This window comes from Prionailurus viverrinus, chromosome C1, assembly GCF_022837055.1.
Source record: "Prionailurus viverrinus isolate Anna chromosome C1, UM_Priviv_1.0, whole genome shotgun sequence".
Taxonomy (NCBI): Eukaryota; Metazoa; Chordata; class Mammalia; order Carnivora; family Felidae; genus Prionailurus; species Prionailurus viverrinus.
In genome coordinates, this window is record NC_062568.1 from 186,607,422 (window position 1) to 186,624,073 (window position 16,652).

A 16,652-nucleotide genomic window follows, 5' to 3' on the forward strand; every position below is an offset into this window, starting at 1 on the left:
GCCTGGCTGGCTCAGTTGATGGAGCATGCAACTCTTTTTTTTTTATTTTTTATTTTTTATTTTTTATTTAAAAAAAAATTTTTTTTTCAACATTTATTTATTTTTGGGACAGAGAGAGACAGAGCATGAACAGGGGAGGGGCAGAGAGAGAGGGAGACAAGAATCGGAAACAGGCTCCAGGCTCTGAGCCACCAGCCCAGAGCCCGACGCGGGGCTCGAACTCACGGACCGTGAGATCGTGACCTGGCTGAAGTCGGACGCTTAACCGACTGCGCCACCCAGGTGCCCCGGAGCATGCAACTCTTGATCTCAAGGTTGTGAGACTGGGCCCCATGCTGGACATGGAGCTTACTTTAAAAAGTTTTTTTATTTTTTATTTTTTTTTAGGGAAGGATTTCTAAGCAGCACAATCCCAAACAAACCAAGCCACAGCAGCAAATGGAAAATCTGACCTGTAGCTCTGACTTGGAAACACAATAAACCACTTAACAAAGTGAGAGGAGCTACCAATGATTTGGTACACATAGTCTTTTTTTTCAATAAGCAGACAAGTTTTTCAGACTAAGTCAGCTGTTAAAAGCATTGAGAAGACCTGGGACAGGTTTCCCAATTCTTTTTTTAAAATTTTTAATGTTCATTTTTGAGGGAAAGAGGGAGAGGGAGGGGCAGACAGCAAGAGACACAGACTGTGAAGCAGGCCCAGATTCTGAGCTGTCAGTACAGCAGAGCCCGATGCAGGGCTTGAATTCATGAGCTGTGAGATCATGACCTGAGCCGAAGTCAGACCCTTAACCAACAGCCACCCAGGAACCCCCTGGGTTTCCCAATTCTAAGAAAAGAAACTCTATGCAATGATGTCTTGTTACTGAGTGTATGGCAACATCTGACCATTTCTCTACTCCCTAGGCCTTAAAGCCACGGGGCAAATCCTTAATATTTCATTCCAAGAAAGAGGCTTAAAAAGTGTGCAAGAACAACACAAAATGGTGTTGGGAAAACTGAACAGCTACATGCAAACGAATGAAATTGAATGACTTTCTTATACCATACACAAAAACAAACTGAAAATGGATAAAGGACCTAATAAATGTTGAGACTTGAAACCATAAAAATCCTAGAAAAGAGCACAGGCAGTAATTTCTCTGACATTGGCTATAGCAACATTTTCCTATATAGGTCTCATGAGGCAGGGGAAACAAAAGTAAAAATAAACTATTGGGACTACGTCAAAATAAAAAGCTTCTGCACAATGGGGTGCCTGGGTGGCTCAGTCGGTCGAGTGTCTAACTCTTAATTTTGGCTCAGGTCATCTCAGGCTTGCAGGATCAAGCCCCATGTCGGGCTCTGTGCTGGGCTTGGAGCCTGGTTGGGAGCCTCTCTCCCCCTCTTCCCCTCTCCCCTGCTCCACACTCTCTCTCTCTAAATTAAAAATAAAAATAAATGTGTTTTAAATAAAGCTTCTGCACAGTGGGGGAAACAATCAGTAAAACAAAAAGACAACCTACTGAACAGGAGAAGATATACGCAAATGATACATACGATAAGGGGTTAGTACCCAAAATATATAAACAACTCATACAACTCAATACCAAAAACAACAAATAATCCAATTAAAAAATGGGCAGAAGACACAGACATTTCTCTTCAAAGAGGACATACATAAACAGCCAACAGACACATAAAAAGATACTTGACATTACTCATCACCAGGGAAATGCAAATCAAAACCACAATGAGGTATCACTTCATGCCTATCAGAATGGCTAAAATCAAAAACACAAGAAACAACAAATGTTGGTGAGGACGTGGAGAAAAAGGAACCCCTGTGAGCTACTGGTGGAGATGCAAACTGGTGTGGCCACTGTGGAAAATAGTTAAAACTTAGAAACAGAACTACCTTATGATCCAGTAATTCTATTACTGGGTATTTACCCAAAGAATATGAAAACACTAATTCGAAGAGACAGATGCATCCCTATATTTATTGCAGCATTATTTACAATAGCCAAAATACGGAAGCAGCTCAAGTGTCCATCAACAGGTGAAAATATAAAGAAGTTGTGGTGGAATGGAGTATTACTCAGCCATAAAAATGAGTGAATTCTTGCCATTTGCAACAACATGGATGGATCTAGTGGGTATAATGCTACATGAAGTCAGAGAAAGACAACTACCATATGATTTCCCTCCTATGTGGAATCTAAGAAACTAAACAAATAGGGGTGCCTGGGTGGCTCAGTTGGTTAAGAGTCTGATTTTAGCTCAGTCATGATGAATCTCACGGTTCTTGTTTTCGAGCCCTCTGCTGTCAGCACAGAGCCTGCTTTGGATCCTCGGTCTCCCCATTTCTCTGTCCCTCCCCCTGCTTGTGCATGCTGTCTCAAAAATAAACTTTGAAAAACAAATTTAATTTAATTTAAAAAAAGAGAAAGAGGAAAAAAGACATAAACAAAAAAACAGACTCTTGAGCATAGAGAACTGATGATTACCCAAGTGAAGGCTGGAGAGAGGAGGAATGGGTAAAACAGGTGACAGGAAGAGCACTGAGTAATGTACAGAACTGTTAGATCACTATATTGTATACCTGAAACTAATGTAACACTGTATGTTAATTATACTTGAATTAAAAAAAAATGCAAGAGTATTCTCAAATACTCTAATACCATGGTACTACATCCTGTAAAATAGAGGATATTAATCCTAAAATATAAATATAATCCATAAAACACAGTCCTGAGGTACTTTATAAAGTGAAGAACTGTCACTTTCTTTTAGCTCTTCTTTAGCATCAAGAGGCAACCTTTTTTGGGGGTCATTTGCCCATGAAAAAACAAAACTGTCTTTTTCCTTGTTTTTCCTCCCCCGCAGGAATGAATGAATGAATGAATGGAGAGCCTCAGAATTGCACCAAGCCCGCTGAGTTTGGTCAGCAAGGCACACTCGCACTCTATCAAGCCGGCTCACTTATTCTCCTTTATACCCTATGACTACAACTGTGGCGACTTCCAAGGAGCAAAAAGTTGAAGGGCTATAGCATGTGTGTATCAGGAAGAACAAGGGATGGGCCAAAAACCACAAAGCTGGTTAATAGCCAAACCAGGCCAAAATTCTAGGGCTTATTCTATCACACCTCACTGCTTCACAGTTTTGCTGTAGATTCTTTTATGATGCTGACCCTGGTTTGTAAAGGGAAAATGATAATCAACAAACATTTCACCCTCCCCTACCTCTCAGATTTTGTTATTCAGATCTCAGCTCAAAAGCCATCTCCTCAGGTGGCTCAGTCTGTTAAGGGGTGAACTCTTGATTCCGGTTCAGGTCGTGATCTCCTAATACGTGAATTCAAGTTCAAGTTCGCCCCAGTCTCTAATTATTACACCCCAGTTTTAGATACAAATTTTAAGAGTTTGTAGAAAGGCAAGCAAGTCCAGGAAGCTGCTATCGCACTAGATCATAGGGGAAATAACTATACCCATAGGAAAGAGACCTGATTTGGAGGACGGAAAACCACTAGGAAGCCAGAGACACAAACGATAGTAAGATATTGCTAAATGAGGGAACCAAAGACCTAGAGTCTAGGCCCTGCCAAAGGGACTGAACTGTTGTGTGCTCCAGCAAGGTCAAAGAGATTTCCATTTGAAGCCGATTTTTGGCAGAAGTGTCACGGTACAAAGCCAGGGTAGAGGACTAAGTAGCTATTCAGGCATGAAGAGGTGGAGGTGTAACTGAGCAATTTAAAGGAACTGAATACGGAAAATGCATTTTGTTTTTCTGGTTGGCCTTCAGCAAATTTTAGGTATAGTCTTGCTGAATGGATTTTTTTTCTGTCACAAATTTAGGGCTATTTCTGCCTCGTGATATCTCTGCCCAATCTTCAATTTTAGCTGAAGTCGGAATGAAAAATCCTTTCAGATCACTGGTATTGTCCACAACAGGTGGACAATAAAAAAAAGAAAAAAGAAGAAAGAAAAAAAAGGATCAGCAAGCTAGTGTTGAAATACTCATTTCACCCCCAGAAATTAGAAAATTACAAAGCTTATTTTCATTAAGAGGAAGAAAAACTTGTCATCTAAATGCAGATAAAGCCAAACCTAACATTTCTAAATATAAACTTACTAGAATTGACAAGTATGCTTAAGAGTCACAATACTGTGATACCACCCTTACTCCTACTCCTGGAACTTTTTAAACGTGAATTGAAACTGATTTTAAAAACATCATTATACTCTGAGAAATAAGTGGAGTGACTCTGGATAAAATGAAACCACAGCTGGAGATAAACCAATGAATCACTTAACTCATTTGAGAGGATGCTAAATAGAGGATAAACAGTTAAATTAAAATTAAAGCAGAATTGATTCTGGCCTTCATGGATCCCAAAGTCTAGAGGTGCTAAAAGACAGCAAATAAGGAAGCAAGCAAAGATGTAATTACAAATTCTGGTAGTTACTAAAAGACAAAGACCACATAATGTTAGTAAGCTTATGCAGAGTAGTACTGACTTATTTTATTTAGATAAGATGATGAAGATAAGATGGTGAAAAGCTGGTATTTAAGTGGTCACCTGAAGAATAACAAACAGCAAATTACAGGAAGAAAAAGGGAAAGGAAGTGTCCAAAAGACATGAAGTTTTTTCTCTGGATATCCATAAATACATATATAAATAAATCCTTTTTAGTATAAGGTAGGGACAAACGTAAGTAAAGCCATTTGATCTGATCAGCAAAGTTCATTCAAAACAACTCTCAATTCTATTTTGAAGACTTTCAGACTTTACGTGATTACACACACCTTTTCCTGTTTCTACCATTTCTTCCTTGGTCATGTTCTACAAATATATTGGGAAATGGGACAAACATCACCTTGGGAATCAATCTGGCACCTTTTTACATGTTACAAATTCCTAGCATTTGATTTCTGTTCAAACTAAAATTTCCCCAAAGGGAAGTTTTGCTTCTTCAACAAACCCCACTCTTTCTGGAGAGGCTTGTTTCATTTCAAATACTATAGAAGAGTCTAGTCCTTACAGAAGAACTATGGCTTAATATGGCAGCTCATGGCTATGAAACGTGCCTCAGGCAAAAACATACCCTCTCAAACACAATCTGGGTAAAAACTTCTTCTCACAATGAAGGTAAGGGAGTGCTGTTCCTCCACCAGCATTATAGAAGAATCCACCAACGGAACAAGTAGCAATCAATACTTACTATCCACTATGTGCCTGGCATGTTAAAGATGCGGAAGCATAGGACCTGGCTCCTAAACTCCTATAGTTAAGGGCCTGGTAAGACCCAAATATCCTCAACTTTCCAATAGTCTTTAGATGATGTGGTACCAGTTTGTCTTCCTTCATTGGAAACTCAGAACTTAAACGAATTCTCCAAATGTGGCCTACTACAAAACTCTTTAGATACTATTAATGCATCTGAGTATGTCTCTTTCTGGAAAGCCATACCAAGCACATGTAGATTTGGAGCATGTCCCAATGTCTTCTCTCACACACCCTTCTGCAGCTGCAAGATGTTTTCTTCCTCCATCTTGTGTGTTTATCCGACTACTGTTCTCTTTTTTCCTACCTTTTCTTTAAAACCCAAGAGAAGAATTTCAAACAGCCTTTTTGAAATTATTTCAGATACAATTCAGTCACTTGGAGCAAGGGTTCACTTTCAAACTGTTCCCTCAGAGCCACTTGAGAGCAGTCTCCCAAGCCTTCCCCACCCAAACCACTCCCTCCTCTAATTACCAAGCAGATAAACAGGCCTTGGGAGAACAGATGCATTGTACTTAAAATGAAGGCATTAAGATATATAATTATATGACTTTTATATCATTAAAAACATATCTTATTATTCAACTCAAAGAAGAAGTAACATTGGCAGACAAAGCCAAAACTTCTCTAAATCAAAAACTCTCAAAGGATGAATTAAATTATTCCTTTTCCCTTCTCACCTCAGATTAAGTTTCTTCTCAGTGTCCCTAAGTGATTACGCCACCATTACCTTGGCCAAGTTGTAGGCATCTGCTGAATTCACCAGAATAAACATTATGGGAGTATTTACCCCATGGCTGGAACCCTGCAGGTAGCCTACTGAAAGGAGGCAGGAGATTGGGTTCCTAAAACTAAGTAGTGCCAGATAGAACCTCAATAGGCCACATGGGGTTCCAACCTTTGCATGCCAAACAACCAAGCTACACATAAACCAACTATCCTTCACTCCATAAATAACTCGGTTCATATTTTAAAAGGTCTTCTCAGACTTTATTTTTAATAATTTTTTTTTAACGTTTATTTATTTTTTTGAGACAGAGAGAGACAGAGCATGAACAGGGGAGGGGCAGAGAGAGAGGGAGACACAGAATCTGAAACAGGCTCCAGGCTCTGAGCTGTCAGCACAGAGCCCGGCGCGGGGCTCGAACTCACGGACCGTGAGATCATGACCTGAGCCGAAGTCGGACACTTAACCCGACCAAGCCACCCAGGCGCCCCTCAGACTTTATTTTTAAAGAAAGAGCATTTAGGGGCACCTGGGTGGCTCAGCAGGTTGAGCATCCAACTTCAGCTTAGGTCATGATCTTGCGTTTGTGAGTTCAGGCCCCGAGTCGGGCTCTGTGCTGACAGCTCAGAGCCTGGAGGCTGCTTCGGATTCTGTGTCTCCCTCTTTCTGCTCCTCCCCCTACTCATACTCTGTCTCTGCCTCTCAAAAAATAACAACATTAAAAAAAAAAAAGTTTAAAGAAAGGATTTTATTAGTCAAGCAAATAAAAACTAAAGGCAAACATACAATAACCTAAAAACAGAATGGTAACATGAGGCAGACCCAAATCCTCCCTAATATGTGAAATCAATTCAAACCTAAGTCCTTTAAAGCTTTCTAAACCCATGGAAAGATAGGGAAACGGGAGCTGGGCAAGGGACAAATAAATGCCTATGACGAACAGTCTGATCTCTGGATAGCTGCACCTAAACTATTCTGAATGGCTCCACTGCTCTAATCTAATGTCTGTAGAGGGCTTTGCTGGGCAGACTATATCCTTTTTTTTTTCTTTTCTCATTCCCATATCACATTTACTATCTCACAGGACATTCGATTTCTTCAAGAGATCTCACATACCTTGAGCATATTCACAACATTTCGCATGGTACTAACTCTCATTTCAATATACACATTACAACCAATTTAAGACCAAAATCCTAGGTATTCTCCTGATAAACACCAGCCTCTTCTAGCACCAGCAGCTTCCTTGCAGCAATGAAGCATATAGAGGTGCCTTTGTCTTATCTTCCTAAATTACTCAGATGTATTAACATCATGAAACTTTCATTACTAATGCTTACTCCAAGGACCCATGACAGAAAAGCCAAGTGTTAATTCAAGAAAGCAGCAGTGTTACAAAGGAACATTTATTTTAATGTTTAATTTGGGTTACAGGACCCAAGTAAGCTCTAAACCAAGAGAATTTCAGGATCAATAAATATCACCCTCTAAGAGGCAACTAATGGTCAAAACAATGGATAAGAATGGTCACCTATGGAAATCTTCCCCAAAACTAACCCTCCAAAAAGAAACGCAAGAATCTTAGCATAAGGCTTAGAGTTCTTTTAGGTAAGTCTCTAATTTAAAACGTAAATACCATATGATACACTGAAATATTGAAATGCATAACATCTATGATCTAACTTTATAAAACACACAAGTTTTAGTCACGAATAAATACTGAAAGGAGGAAACAAGCATTAAGAATTTGCATCTTCTTGAAATTCAGAGAAAGAGAAAGCTAGAATTTAATGACCCATAACAATCATCTAAAGAAACCTAAAAGTACAGGACCATAGAGTTCAAACCTGAAAATTAGCAAATAACCCAGTGGAAGTTTCTGCTTTGTTTCTGGCTAAGACAGGCTAGGGTGGGGGTTGTTTGTCCCCAGCAATGTAAAGTTTATAGGATACATACTTATGATGACAATGGGGAAAAGGATTTTAAATTGGGACTATCCTGAAGAGTTAGGATACATCATTTCCTCAAGTAGGGCAATTCAGCTATGATGATTTGATGGGATTACTTCTTAAGAACATCTAGCTTCTGGGGCACCTGGCTGACTCAAGTCATTAGAGCATACAACTCTTGATCTCAGTCACTGTTGTGAGTTCAAGCTCCACAGTGGGCATAGAGTTTACTTGGGGGTAAAATAAAGAATATCTACTTCCTCCTGCTCTAGATCTAGAATGAGTTCAAGTCCTGCGTTGGGCGCAGAGCTAGCTTGCAGGGGTGGAGACACATCTAGAATCTATACCAAGAATACATTCATCAAACATCCTTCTAAATCAGTTTGGCCTCTGAATGGACCTGCCTATCATAAAGCCTGCGAACTGCGAACTGGCTTTCTTGCTAGATATGTATCTAATGGAAACGGATTCCTGGCACTTTGATTTATCAATAACAACTGCTAGGGGGTGCCTGGGTGGCTCAGTCTGTTGAGTGTTTGATTCTTGATCTCAGCTCAGGTCTTGACATCAGGGGCATGAATTCAAGCCCGTGTTAAAAAAAAAAATTGTTTTTTTGTAATTGAGAACCTCAATAACAACTGCTAATATTTACCAAGATATGCCAGACAAGGAGCTACAAACCTTCAGCATTAGCTCATTTTATACACACAAACCTCATTAAATACTATGCTCTGTCCTGTTTCACAGACAAGAAAAAAAAGGACTTGAGGGGTTAGGTATCTCACCCTCAAAGTTCCAAAGCTAAATAGGTCCAAAATTCAAACATGATTTTTTTTTTCTTTTTTAAAGTTTGAGAAAGAGCACGCAGGCAGAAAGGGGGTGGGGGGGGGGGGGGAGGAGGAGGAGAATATCCCAAGCAGGCTCTACCTGACAGTGCCCCAACATGAAGTTTTTAATATGGTGACTCACCATTACCTTAAAGGTTTAGCTACTCCATTTGCATATCGTACCCATCAGTCTCCTGTGAATCTGATCAAGTTAAAGTAAGAATCTCTGGGGGAGCCTGAGTGGCTCAGTCGGTTAGGTGTCCCACTCTTGGTTTTGGCTCAGGTCATGATCTTGAGGTTCCTGAGTTCAAGCCCAGCATTGGGCTCAGCACTGATAGTGCACAGCCTGCTTGGATCCTCTCACACTCCATCTCTCTGTGCCCCTCCCCTACTCACTCTTGCTCACTCTCTCAAAATAAACTTGAAAAAAACTTTTTAAATCTCTGAAGCATAATGATCTCTGAAAGAACTTAATTCTTATACCAGCAAAGCTGAAATGTTTAAAGCACAAAACAGCTCTCTTCCCCCACCCCATCTCTAACATTCCAAAAAAATGGAAATAGGCTCTACTTGAAACAAGTCTCAGAACTTCCAGCACAAAAAGTCGTCTCTTGCCAAAGACAGCAGGAATGTTTCTGCCATCAGTCATTTTACAGAGCCTAAATCAGAGAGCTACAGCCAGGTGTACGGAACAAAGAGCTTCATGTGACAAGAGACTGATAACAAGAAACATGAATATACCTAGGATTAAAAAATGGCCCTCACTTGGGAAGGGAAAATTAGTTTCCACTGTTTATGGATCTCTAACATAACCCGAAAAGGATGAAGAAAGTTCCTGAGGACTGAATCCACATGGGCCTGGACTGGCTGTCCTTTGCATACACCCCAAGACTGAGTCTCTGCTCTGCTAGAAGACAGCACACTTTTCCGGATCAGATGGCACTACATTTGAGGACCGTAAGGTTGCTAACCAAATTAGTTTCACAACCTGGGATACCAAAACCAGGAGGCTACAAAATGAGCTGGTCAGAGATCACGTCTGATTTGCTCTCCAGTTGTATCTTCAGCACTTTGCAAAGTCATTAGCCACAAGACTGGACACTTCACATTTCAAACTTCCTCTTCATTCTCCAAGCTCTCCACCAAAGTAGCAGTTTATCAAATACAAATAACACAATCCAGGAATAGAATTAAGTATACACCATAGGCTAACCACTCCTGCTCAATGGGAAGTTGAGATCACTCTTTCTTGTCCCTTCTACATCTTACTCCAAGGTACAGAAAGCCAAACTGACCTCAGTGTTAGGGAGATACTCAAACTCTATTTATTAGTGCCAGGTCAGAGTAAAACTTCAATGCCACCAAGTCCAGTCAAGACAGCCATGCTTTGGGGGCGCCTGGGTGGCTCATTCAGTTAAGCATCTGACTCTTGATCTCAGCTCAGGTCATAATCTCAAGGTTCCTGGGATCATGTCCCATCCCACAATGGGCTCTGCTCTGACAGCACGGAGCCTGCTTGGGATTCTCTCCCCCTCCACCGCTCATGCGTGTGCTCGCTCTCTCTCTCAATACAATAAATAAATTAAAAAAAAAAAAAAAGCCATTCTTTTAATAGTCACTAGTGCAAGAAGTAGAAATTTTTGGTCAACAAGACACAAAATGACTAAGATAAAGAAAAGATAGACGGAAAACTACCAAGAAAGAAATTCACCATTCATAAAAAGTTGTGAACAAAGCAATGGTCTGACTTGTGCTTTGTATGCCTCTGGATACTTCTGGCTAGGAAAGCAGGGCTCAGGTGAAACATTACACATGTTTACTATTTTATGCTTTTCTCTGGAGATTATCCCTCTCCTGAGAGACAGAAACAGAATCAAGAGCAGCTGGGGGTATCTCTAGGGTAACACTTTGCTAAGGCTTCACACCCCACCCACATCCCTGAAGAAACTGAACTCAGGTGGGGGAAGGGCCTTTGGGGAGAATGACAATGAAGGGGGTTTCTGATCTGATTTCCATTCAGAACTGAAATTAGTATTACATTTACAGATTTAATAATCAACTCTATTAACTGGCTCTCTTAAATTATTAAGTAAGCTAATAAATACAATACTAATTTCAATTCTGAGATTCTAAAACTTATAGAGAAGAATAATCACACATGCATTAATTAAGTACCTTCCTAAAGGTGGGAAAGGGCCTTTGGGGAGAATGGCAATTTTATTGCTTAAACAACCTGAAGAAATAATAAAAGACTTGACCTTGCCTAGGTTATTATAAAATCAAAATTATTCTGGGGGCGCCTGGGTGGCTCAGTCAGTTAAGAATCTGACTTGGCTCAGGTCATAATCTCACAGTTTGTGGGTTGGAGCTCTGCGTCGGGCCCTGTGCTGACAGCTCAGAGCCTGGAGCCTGCTTCATATTCCATCTCCCTCTCTCTCTGCCCATCCCACACTTGCACTGTCTCTCTCAAAAATAAACAAACATTAAAAAAAAATTTTAATATATTCTGAAGTTTAGTGCTGAAATTCTTAAACTTTAAATACTGAATTCTATGGAATTTGGTAGAACTTCTTTAAAAATGTGTAATATGTGGGTGCAGATGTACATATAAGATGTACCTACTTAAAGCACATGCAGCAAACTGTTAACAGCTGTTACCTCTGCAGAGCAGGAAGGAAGATTTAAGAGGAAGGGGGCAGGAGAAGGGAGAGACACAAAATGAGGGACATAGAATTACAGCTTCTTACTTTACGTATAATTCTCTTAGCTGGTCATTTTACAGATGACTTCACCCCATTATTCTAAACATAAAAGTTGTTGACATTCTGGAGTTAATGGGTTGATTCTTTCATCTTTAATGTGGAATCAACACCTATCTACCTTCTTCTGAGATATTTTAAAAAATCTAAAATAGTAACTTCCATGACCCTAAATAAATAAAGCTGCACTGTAATTACTCGAAGTCCATTTGAGAAAGTCTTATCACATTGGAATTGTTTTGTTCTTTTAGGACTTTAGAGAGGGTTAGGAAAGGCTTGCTTTACAGTCAACTGAGTTCTATTCCTTTAAAATGTTTTTATTATGGAAGTGTTGATTCATACTAAAAAATAGAACAGTGCAAGGAACCCAAGTGTGCCCACCACCCAGCTTCAAAAACCATCAACTCTCTGCAGGTAGGCTCCACTTATGGTCAAAACGCTAACAAATTTGGGTGAATGTAGCCAGTCTCTGCAGCTATTTTCCTATATCTTTTCCCTTGAAATAAAAACAGAAAACAAAAAACAAAAGAACGAAAAACAAGAGACTCCTTATATTAAAAAATTTACAAATATAAATATCAAAATCATTATGTTGTACACTTGAAATTAAACTTTTTTTTTTAATTTTCTTTTTAAAACGTTTATTTATTTTTGAGACAGAGAGAGACAGAGCATGAACAGGGGAGGGGCAGAGAGAGAGGGAGACACAGAATCTGAAACAGGCTCCAGGCTGAGAGGTCAGCACAGAGCCGGACGCGGGGCTCGAACCCACGAACCGTGAGATCATGACCTGAGCTGAAGTCGGCTGCTTAACCGACCGAGCCACCCAGGCACCCCTGTTGTACACTTGAAATTAGTATGTCAATTATACCTCAATAAAAAAAACAAACCTGGGATGCCTGGCTGGTTCAGTCAGTACAGCATGTGACTCTTGATCTTGGGGTTGTAAATTTGAGCCCCACGTTAAGTGCAGAGACGACTTAAAAATAAAATCTTAAAAAAAAAAAAAAATCAAAACCCAGATATGCAATGAAGAGACCCAAATCGCTCACCTCTACATGCTTCTCCTTGTGTGCTCTACAAATAAGTCTAAAAGAAGAATCATTTATCAGCAAATAACAATCACTCTGATTTAAGTTCAAACACATCTAAAGCAAATTCCAAAGTGCAACCCTAAACTATCTCCTAATTCCAGGACATGAGTAGTCCAAAATACCGTTCCCATTGTGTGCTGTTTCATCAACTTGTTTTTAGAAGTGTGAATACTTCATAACAGCTGAGAAGATCACGATGAGAAAGTAGAAAATACATATTAACAAACTGTATGTTTGGTTAGCAACTCCCAAAAAAAACCCAACCCAAGGTTTCTAATTCTACAGAGTCCAAAATCCACTGTAAAAATGGTGACTTCACTACAACTGTTTGGTATTTAGGAAAATACAACTTTGTCATTTTTTTTTCCCGATGTGCCTTCTTATGTCAAGCCTTATTATCAACTTCCCTAAAAATAACTTTTATTAATGAAAGCATATATATTTATGCTAACAATGGACCTGTTTACAAAACAAATTCCCAACTGTCCTAACAGTAGGAGGAACCAGCTTGGCAACCTTCACAGAAATCATGCAGTCTGTACCCAGAAACTGGAGGGATAAAAGTCAGCCAGCAAAGCCCACACCCTTGGAGAAACTGTATCTGGCCCCCGGTTCTTATGTCAGGGTTAACTGCAGAAACAAAAGGCCCAACTGTGTGTACTGTTTTCACTACATAAAAAACTAACATGTCCGTTATCCATAGACACACGGACAATATGTCTAAGTGAGCATTAAGAAGTTTCTCTGAGGGTGAGCTATGAAGTAATTTAAAAGTAGAGCAATTAAGGAATGGCCAGCCTAGCATAAAACTACACATACTAGAAATACTAGGCCAGCTTTTATCCACAAGAGTTCAATTCCAAGTGCTCAAAAACTCAATCTCTGTTCTTTCTTTCCTATCCCTAGTGTTTCTTTGGATGGCAAATGAGAACTCCAAGGTATTTGTCTCTTACAAAATCCACACCCAAGATTGCACTGTATGTTAACAAACTTGAGAATAAAAAAAAAAAAATTCTTTTAAAGAAAAAAATCCATGGGGCGCCTGGGTGGCTCGGTCAGTTAAGCGGCCGACTTCAGCTCAGGTCATGATCTCATAGTCCGTGAGTTCAAGCCCCGCGTCGGGCTCTGTGCTGACCGCTCAGAGCCTGGAGCCTGTTTCAGATTCTGCGTCTCCCTTTCTCTCTGACCCTCCCCCATTCATGTTCTGTCTCTCTCTGTCTCAAAAATAAATAAACGTTAAAAGAAAAATTTTTTTTAAATAAAGAAAAAAATCCATACCAAGCTGAATAGCAAATAAAGAAAAAAGTGACTTTTTGCTGTCACTTCACACTTGAGGGAAATAGGGAATTCCTTTCTAAAAGTTATTACTATTTACTTTGGATGCTTTGGGCTGCCCTGACCTGTTGGAACAAAACTCATCTCCAAAAGCCACCAGATGATCTGTTACAGATTCTGTTGGTGTATCCAGCAGGGAGCCCATCCTACCTGAGAAAAAGTCTTAACTTCCCTCCTTCTAAGCCCAAGCACCAGTCAGCTAATATACAGGAGACTTGCTCTAGTCTTCTGTTGAGCTATAAACTGCTTTCTTCCTTCTCTCTCCCCACAAAATATCAAGGCCCCCAGGGGAGGGCAGAACTGATCTTTTTCACTGACACTGGTGAGCAATGAAAGGCTGGGAAAAAAAATAATTAACTGGCACCAAGCAAGTGCACAAGAACCTTAAATGAGGGAAATTTATCAAAACCAAATTAATGCTAATAAACCCAGAAACCCTTACATGGGGCAAGTATTTTTACCTCTCTGTGACTGTTTTTTTCAATAAAATGATGATTTGGAACAGTTTCCTACTGTCAAAAAGCTTGAAAATCTACACAAACTTAGGAGGACATCCCTCATCCTTACTTCAGGTACATCTTACAACTGGAATTAGGGGCCCCTTGGTGGCTCAGCCAGTTAAGCTTCCAACTCTTGATTTCAGCGTAGGTAATGATCTCAGGGTCATGAGATCAAGCCCTGCATAAGGCTCTGTGCTAAGAGCACAGAGCATGCTTGGGATTCTCTCTCTGCCCCTCCACTGCCTCTCCTTCAAAATAAGTAAATAAACTAAAAACAAACAAACCTGGAATTAAATGGAATAGCTTAAGTTTTCAGCTTCTAAAAAAGAATCTCATCCGGGTGCCTGGGTGGCTCAGTTGGTTAAGCATCCGACTTCAGCTCAGATCATGATATCAAGACTTGTTGAGTTCAAGCCCCACATTGGGCTCTGTGCTGACAGCTCAGAGCCTGGAGCCTGGTTTGGATTCTGTGTCTCCCTCTTTCTCTCTACCCCTCCCCTGTTCATGCTCTGTCTCTCTCTTCTCAAAAATAAATAAAAACATTAAAAAAAAAAAAAAATCTCATCCTTCCATCCCCTATCAACTCTGAGATTTACTGTAGAAGAAATCATTTAAGATACACATCATATTCTACTCCTTTATAAAAACTAGCCAATCTGCCTGAAACCACTTACTTTTTTTTTTTTTTAATGTTTTTATTTATTTTTGAGAGGCAGAGCATGAGTAGAGGAGGGGCAGAGAGAGACAGACCGAGACACAGAATCCAAAGCAGGCTCCAGGCTCTGAGCTGTCAGCACAGATACCAACACAAGGCTTGAACTCACACTCCATGAGATCACAACCTGAGCCGAAGTCAGACGCTTAGCCAACTGAGCCACCCAGGCACCCCTGAAATCACTCACCTTCTAACTGTACTTAAAAACTTATCACTTGCATCGGGGAGAAGCCAGCTATACCAAATTCAGGCAGCACCAACCTCACTTGGTAAAGATGAGCTCCCAGAACGAGTCTGGGCTCTGCTACTGAATCCTGTCAGGGTGAGGGACACTGCTGCTAGCTTCTTCCCATCACAGAGCCAGCAAGAGGTCACATTTCCTTTTTCTTCTTCAGTGACTGAATTCATTTCTTGTCTCAATGACACGGCAAGCTCCACCCCTTCCATCTTTCACTTTTTAAAGGAACAGGACCGTATTACTTCTGAATAACTTGGAAAGGTAGGAAAAATTCAATGATATGTATTTTTCCCTATTGCACAGAATACAGCAGGCAAAGAGGCACTAATTATTTCAAACCTGATTTCCATACAGGAATCAGAGTTTCATAAAGCTTGCTTGCTTGCCTGCTAGGACATTGGAGAAAATATTAATTTAAGACCACAGTGATAAATCTTTGCTAGGAAACACCTTTATTCACTCTTTTAATCAAATTATTTCTCCTTTAATCAGAAATTAAAACATATGAAAGTCTTAACTAGTGGGATATTCATTCACAGAAGGCAACATAATCAGTGCCTGAAAATTCTGAAAAATGCACACAAATAATGAACTTAGGTCCCAAGTCACCAGCTTGAAAAAAGCTAGTAAAATAAAATGCCTATAAGAAATTTTACACACCACTTAGTCTTAAGTATATATAAGGCATATATATATATGCTTATATAAGCATATATGCTTATAAAGCATAAGTATGCCTCTTAAAGGTATTCTGAAGGAATAACAAGTGTGTTTAAGTGATAACTTTATTTGCCAGCATCTTGTGTGGTAAGTACAGTGTAAGGTTTATCTAATAATGCCATAGCAAAAGGAAGTGACATGGATAAGAGGCGTTCTGGGGAACTTTAAGAAAGTAATCTCTATAGATTTCAGTTTATTTTTTTGTGAAACGTGGATAATACTAGACATACAACTTCTAAGGCCTCAGGAGAAGTAGCAGGTTGGGCTTTACAAACAAAATAGGACACTGCATTAAGAGATGCTTAACAGAAAGGTAAATACACCATTATTTCATAATTTAAAACTTAGTCTTGCTTTCTCATTAAAGCAAGATTCACAATCTCTATACACAGGCATACAACGGGAGATACTGCAGGTTTGGTTCCAGACCACAGTAATAAAGTGAGTCAAGTGTTTTGCTTTAAAATTTATGTCTACACTATACTGTAGTCTATTAAATGTGCAATAGCATTGTGTCT

General features: G+C 39.8%; 1 protein-coding gene across 3 annotated transcripts in view; it reads right to left on the minus strand.

The window, feature by feature from the left end:
* Positions 1–16,652, minus strand: part of THRAP3 (thyroid hormone receptor associated protein 3) — a 76,420-nt gene that overhangs the window by 20,533 nt on the left and 39,235 nt on the right. The window lies entirely within an intron of this gene.